The sequence below is a fragment of the Lampetra planeri genome, chromosome 27 (genome assembly GCF_965212315.1).
Source record: "Lampetra planeri chromosome 27, kcLamPlan1.2.h2, whole genome shotgun sequence".
Lineage (NCBI taxonomy): Eukaryota > Metazoa > Chordata > Hyperoartia > Petromyzontiformes > Petromyzontidae > Lampetra > Lampetra planeri.
The window spans coordinates 8,579,925-8,586,730 of NC_136133.1; the positions used below are offsets into that span (position 1 = coordinate 8,579,925).

At 50.8% G+C, this 6,806-nt stretch overlaps 1 pseudogene; it reads right to left on the reverse strand.

Annotated features, from left to right (window-relative positions):
- Nucleotides 1–348: 348 nt before the first annotated feature.
- Nucleotides 349–6,511, reverse strand: LOC144727920 (trace amine-associated receptor 365 pseudogene; annotated as a pseudogene).
- Nucleotides 6,512–6,806: the final 295 nt, after the last annotated feature.

Genomic DNA, 6,806 nt, shown 5'->3' on the forward strand with positions numbered 1-6,806 from the left:
CCCCATCTCTCCCCCCATCTCTCTCCCCATCTCTCTCTCCCCATCTCTCTCCCCATCTCTCTCTCCCCATCTTCCACCCCATCTCTCCACCCATCTCTCTCCCATCTCTCTCTCCCCATCTCTCTCTCCCTATCTCTCTCCTCCCATCTCCCACCCCATTTCTCCCCCCATCTCTCTCCCCATCTCTCTCTCCCCATCTCCCACCCCATCTCTCCCCCCATCTCTCTCCCCCATCTCTCTCTCCCCATCTCTCTCCCCATCTCTCTCCCCCCATCTCCCACCCCATCTCTCCCCCCATCTCTCTCCCGATCTCTCTCCCCCCCGCCTCCACCCTATCTCTCCCCGCCGTCAGTCGAGCTCCGCGGCCGAGCCCGTCCGCCTGTCCCCGGTGGCCCCCCTCAGGCAGAGGACGTCGCGGAAGGCGGCGCGGAAGTGGCGGTTGAGCAGCGCGTATAGGAACGGGTTCACCGCCGAGCTCGCGTAGCCCATCCACATGGTGACCTCCAGCGCCACGGCGACGGCGACGCTCGTCACGCCGGGCGTCGTGGTGACCACCACCACGAAGGGCAGCCACGCGAACATGAAGACGCCGATGATGGCACCGAGGGTCTTGGCCGCGTTGTGTTCTCGTTTCATATTGGACCACGCGGATTTGCTGTTGCTGTTGCTGGTGGTGGTGTTGGCTTGGATCTGCCGCGCCTGCCTGCGAGCCACCACGTAGATCTTGGCGTAGACGCCGATGACGGTGACGAGCGAGACGAGGTAGGTGGTCTCGCCGAAGAAGAAGTGGAAGCCCACGCTCACGAAGAACGAACAGTCGTCCGGGCAGCCCACGCGCTCGATGACGCCGCGCGACCACGTGGGCACCAGGCTGATGAGGGTGGGCGCCGTGAAGAGGGCCGCTCCGAGCCAGCAGAGCACCAGCATCAGCCCCAAGGTGCGGTTCGTCACCCTGCGGCGGGCGGGCGGGGTGGTTGGGTCGGGTGAGTGGCGGCTCAGCGGCTGGCGTGGCTGTGTTGCCTCCGAAACGTCGTGATTTTTGTTTTTATTTTATTTTATTTTCATTAATTTTGATGTTTTACCTACGTGACTTTACCGGAAAAAACCTAAGAATTATGGGAACCCGGCAAGTTCTGGGATAGACTCGTTAACATTCTCACCCCCCCCCATACCCCCCAAGCAAGGCCGTACTTATAATATATATTGGGGGGGGGGGACACATCCCCCCCCCCAATAAATATTAAAATATGCTCAAAATGTCCCCTCCCCCCAATATATTGCAAAAAAATTGATTTATATTCATATGATTGTGGTTATGGTTGTACTTTATTAATCCCGAATCTCTGCCATTACATACAATGAAACAAGAAAAGGTAAAAAAGAAAGAACTGAGCAATTTAATACAATACACTATTAGACATTATTGTAAAAAAAATATTTTAAAAAGTCAATCCTATGTTAGTGATTTTTTTACGATTTTAGGCAGGAAATGGCAGGAAATTCGTTTTCAAATTTAGATTTTTTTTCATGGGGCGAGGGGGGGGACCCCAGACCCCCTGGAAGATTTTGTCCCCCCCAATGTTGACTCCACGGCTATGGCCTTGCCCCCAAGACAAAGATCCTCCGTGCAGCTAATGAACAGACTGTTGGCGAAAGTGCTTTCGTTGAGTGCCTATGAAGGCCGGGCACGGCAAACGAGGTGATTGGTGAGCCATCACCACGCCCTGGAAAGTGCGTTTAGAGCTGCTACGTTTACAGCGGCTCTACATTTACACGCGACGATGATCTACTTCGTTGAGTTATCATTTGTGGCCAGGTCGCTTCTGAAGAAGAGCGACATCGCTCAGTGGGCCTTACCTGGTCAAATTAAAATCGATTCGTTTTAGGAAGGGGACTCTCACAGCATCTCTACACATCTGGGTTACAGGCAGCCACGTGCAGCCGCGTAGCCACCAAACAAAGACAAAGATCCCCGTGTAGCCTTAACAGACTGTTGGGGCAAGTGCTGTTATCGAGCACCTATGAAGGTCGGCATGGCACACGAGGGGGTGGGTGGCCAGCACCACGCCCGGCCGCCTTGCTTCACGAGTGGCGAAGTTTACACATCGCATTATGTTACTCATTTTTAGGCTGAGTCGACCGAGGAGAGGCCCAGTACCGAATCAGATACTCGTCGCTGGTGTTGGTGGCCGTGAGCGGGAATCGAACTCGGGACCGGTTCTAAGCTCTCCCGATATCTGAATCGGTTCCCCGGCTTTTCCCTCCCCCCAAGGTCCACTCGAATCGCCGTTTAACTATCCCGGCAACAAGAATAAGAGTCGGTGGAGAAGCCATTGGGCGTTGCAGCAGCGACGTTTTGAAACAACCCATCGCACCCCCTCTCTGTCAAAAACATTTTCCGACGCCGAAGATTGGTGCTGGATACAACCGCATTGGCAAACTGTGATTTGTAACCCTGATGCTGACCACCGACAGTTCTGTTTTAAATGTGCAACGTTATTGAGAGACTGATGTCGTCTGGAATTGTTGTTGTTGTTTTACTGCCTTGACAAATATTGCATTTAGTTATTGAAAAATCGCAGGAATGTATGTACTCGTGCAGTTCGTAGTCATATTTTTTATGCTCATGTATTTAGTTAATTGTAATGACTTTCTTACCTATAATATACTTTTAACTTTGTATTGTGGTTGTAACTTCATGGTCAGCCCCTACTGGACATCTGCGAAAAGAGCTTTATGTCTGGGTATTTGTATTGCTTGTCGTTGTAAAACTAAAAACGATTAAACTAATAAACTTTTTTCTTCTCCCAGGTAAGGCCCCGCTGGGCAAAACGTAGTTCTTTCTCAGAAATGATAGCTCACCGAAGTGGCTTATCGTGTCGAAATGTATTGCGGGCAAATACTCTAAACGCGTGTTTCTAAATGTGGAGGGGAAAACCGGAGGACCCCGAGGAAAAATACACGCGAGCACGGGGAGAGAGAGACACGCAGACTCCAAATATACAACAGCAGGCGTCAGGGTCGGGATTGAACCCACGACGACCTCCTGTATACCAGGCGAGGTAGTTAACATCTCCTAAAAAGCTTCATAGCTCATCGGGGTTTTCCCAGCCCAAATAAATATTCAGTTTCCGATTCTGACCGAGCGTCCCCCACCCCCCCCCCCCCCCCAATGAGCGCCCTGTTTTCGAGCGCGTTAAACACGCGAAGTGGGGAGACAAAGGCGGCCGGGCGTAGCGGCGGCTTGCGGTGGTACGGGTGGAGGGCGTTTTCGGAAAAAGTGCAGTGCCATTCGGTAACGCTGCGGTCTTAAAACGACAGCGACAGAAGATCATCGATTACATTATCGATCATCGATTTTCGAAGCAGCCGGATCATTATCCGGCGGCTTCGGGGGAAGGGGGGCACCGGATATTCATGATTACCACATCGTTAATTTAATTTAAATAGCAAATGTTTTGCACATTTTTTAACAACATGTTTTTACGCGTTGTTATGTATATGTTTATTTTTGTGTGCTTTACATTCGTTTATTGTGTGAAATCGGCCTAAATAAACGTAACAAAATTGACCAAAATAAATATCCTACTGTAAAAAGGTACCTATTTTCTGGACCGTACTTACCACTCTCATTTCGAAGACTCCGGATGGGGTTCTGTGAGCAGTGCCGGATTATCCGCGTAGCAAAAGTAGCTACAAATGTAGCTACGGGCCCCGCACGTTCAAGGGTCCCGCGCTAAACACTTTCAAGCTATCAATTCCGGTTCAGTGATTCTGCACTTGCTCTATTGCTATAGTACTATACCACCTCATACTTTTATGAACGACTGGGTGTGTAAGGTTAGCGATTCGTCGTATTGTCTGGCTGTATAGCAAATGGAAAAATACAATTACTTCACTATGCAAGTAAAAAAATTGTGTTTTCATATTTCGGGCCCCTTTATAGCATATGCTACAGGCCCCGCACTAGCTCAATCTGGCACTCGCTGTGAGTTCGTACCACTCCGCTCTTGCTTCAACAACAACATCAACAACAACATCAACAACAACATCGCTGGACTGGGGATTACAGCTTCCGGAGCAGTTTCGCCGGATCGGCCCAGCACCGCCGGATAAAGTTGGATGCCGGATAATCGATGCATATATCTATATTCTGTATACTGTGTGTTTGTATACGGTATATATAACATTTACAATATATAATCGGCCCTTTATAGCACATGGTGAGCTATGAAGAAGGGCCGTCGCCCGAAACGTCGCCTATTATTTATTTTCGAGAAATGCCCATTTAAATATTTATATATATATGAGAGTTGTAATCGATATATTGATATACTTGTTAAACAATACACGAACACATTCAGCATATATTTTATATTCTTTCGTGCAATTTTCCCTTCCTTCAAATCACATGGCTCTATGAAGAAGCGCTACTGCTCGAAACATCGCCTACTAAATGTACGTTTAACGTAATGGCCCATGTATATATATGCATGTTTGTATTTTATATACATAGATAATTTGTGATATATATTTACATGTAAGTACATTTATAGATTGTCTTAGGGATTGGTCATTTGATCATAGCACCAGTGGCCTATTCGTCCCTTGTAAGGCCACAAAGACAAAGGCCCCCCATATAGCCTTTATCAGACTGTTGGGGCAAGTGCTGCTAGCGGGTAGCACCTATGAAGGCCGGCACGGCGCGGAAGGGGGATCGGTGGTCAGCAACGCGCCCGGCCGCCTTTGTCTCCCTCGCGGCGACGTCTACACACCGCACCAGTTACTCATTTGAGGTTGAGTCGACCTAGGGCAGGCCCAGCAACGGTTCAGCGGTCACTGGGTGTTGGTCGTCGTGAACGACTATTGAACTTGGGCCGCCGGGTTCGGAAATGCAGCGCGCTAACCGCTGCACCACCGCTCCCCCCCCACACACACGCGGTGGTGTTGTTACTGACGACCCTATTGAGTTTGTTGTTGTTGTTGTAGTTTGTCAGTGGTTGTTGTGCCCAGTGGTGTAATTACGACATTATCAGTGACGTAGTGACGGCAATGGGTCAGGTGGGAGTCCCGATGTTGGGATCTGTCTCGCACGGGGGCACCTGGAGGCGATTATGCATCGCGGCCTCCTCTTGCTCTAATAGCATCATCGTTACGCTCACGGTCTCCATCATTTAACGCTGTGGGTGGCGCTCCTTCTTCGCAAAGATGCAACCGCTACAGTTCCGTAGTGGTAACCTCTTTGCAATATAATTGACGCCCGTATCGAATGCAAACAATATCCCAGAAACGGAGTTCTACGTCCAATGTTATTTTACTCAGGTGCTTGTCAAGGGGGCCACAGCTCGTAGCTTTGGCCCCACGGTGCCTAGGAGATGTTAACTACCTCGCCTGGTATACAGGAGGTCGTGGGTTCGATTCCAGCCCTGACGCCTGCTGCTGTATATTTTGAGTGTACGCGTGTCTCTCTCTCCCCGTGGTCGCGTGGATTTTTATGCAGGTCCTACGGTTATTTCCTCCACATAAAAAAACACATGCGTTTAGAGTACGTATGTATGCTGAAATTCTTTCGCACAGTACGTAACCAAAGAAAAAAATATTAACTATTTTTATTTTTCCAGGTAAGGCCCACTGAGCTGTTTTGCTATTTTACAAAAGCGACCTGGCCACAAACTGACAGCTCAACGAAGTGGCTTATCACGTGGACATTTATAGCAGCCACAAAGTCTACTAAACGCGTGACGTTGATTCTAAACGCAGAGGTCGCTTCTGATAAAAAAAAGATCTACATAGCTCAGCGAGCCTTACCTGGTAAATACAAAAACATCGGTTTAGTTACACTCTTTGGTTCTTTTGGTAATGTCACGTAGGTAAAAAATAAAATAAATCACAACGTTTCGGGCTTGTGTTGCGCCCGAAACGTCTTAATTTATTTCATTTTCCACCTACGTGACTTTACCGAAAGAACCAAAGATTATGGATTCCTGCATTCACGAAAGCTTCGAATCACGATTGGTTTAGTTCTAGCTGCGCTATTGGTGCTTGCACCGCTGCCGGCTGCGGCTCTTTACCGTGCCGGGTAGCGGAGCGGGTCGCAGATGGCCACGTGCCGGTCGTAGGCGATGGCGCCCACGTGGAAGATCGACGAGGTGGTGAGCGTGTAGTCAACGAAGTACGCCACGTGGCACAGCACCTCGTCGAAGAACCAGCACTGGTAGACGGTGCCCAGCATCCTCACGGGCATGATGAGGAGGCCGATGAGGAGGTCGGACACGGCGAGCGAGAGTGCGAGCGCGTTGGCGCGCGTGCGCAGCTGGCGCGACGAGGCGACGGCGCCGACGATGAGAAGGTTGCCGAGGACCGTGGCCACGATGGAGACGGTGATGATGGTGAGGATGATGGAGCGGTCCACGGCGGGGAGGTACGGGCCCGTGCAGTTGAGGTTGTTGAATTGGACCTTGCAGCTGCTGCCGCCGCCGCCACCGCCGCTGCTGCTGCTGTTTCGGGTCATGGTGACTAGAGGTTGTTGAGAGGTGGTGGAGGTGGTGGCTACGCAGGTGGCGGGGCGAGGGGGGGGGTTGTGAGCGGTGGGGCAGTGGTTAGCGCGCTGCGCTACGAACCCGGCGAACCGGGGTCGACACATCGCTCACGTCAACACGAGTGACGGTTATCTGAACCAGGCATCGCCTAGGTCGACTCAGCCTGAAATGAGTACCCGGTGCAGCGTGTAAACGTCGCCACTAGAGAGACAAAGGCGACCGGGCGTGGTGTTGGCCACCCAGCCCCTCGTGTGCCGTGCCGGCCTT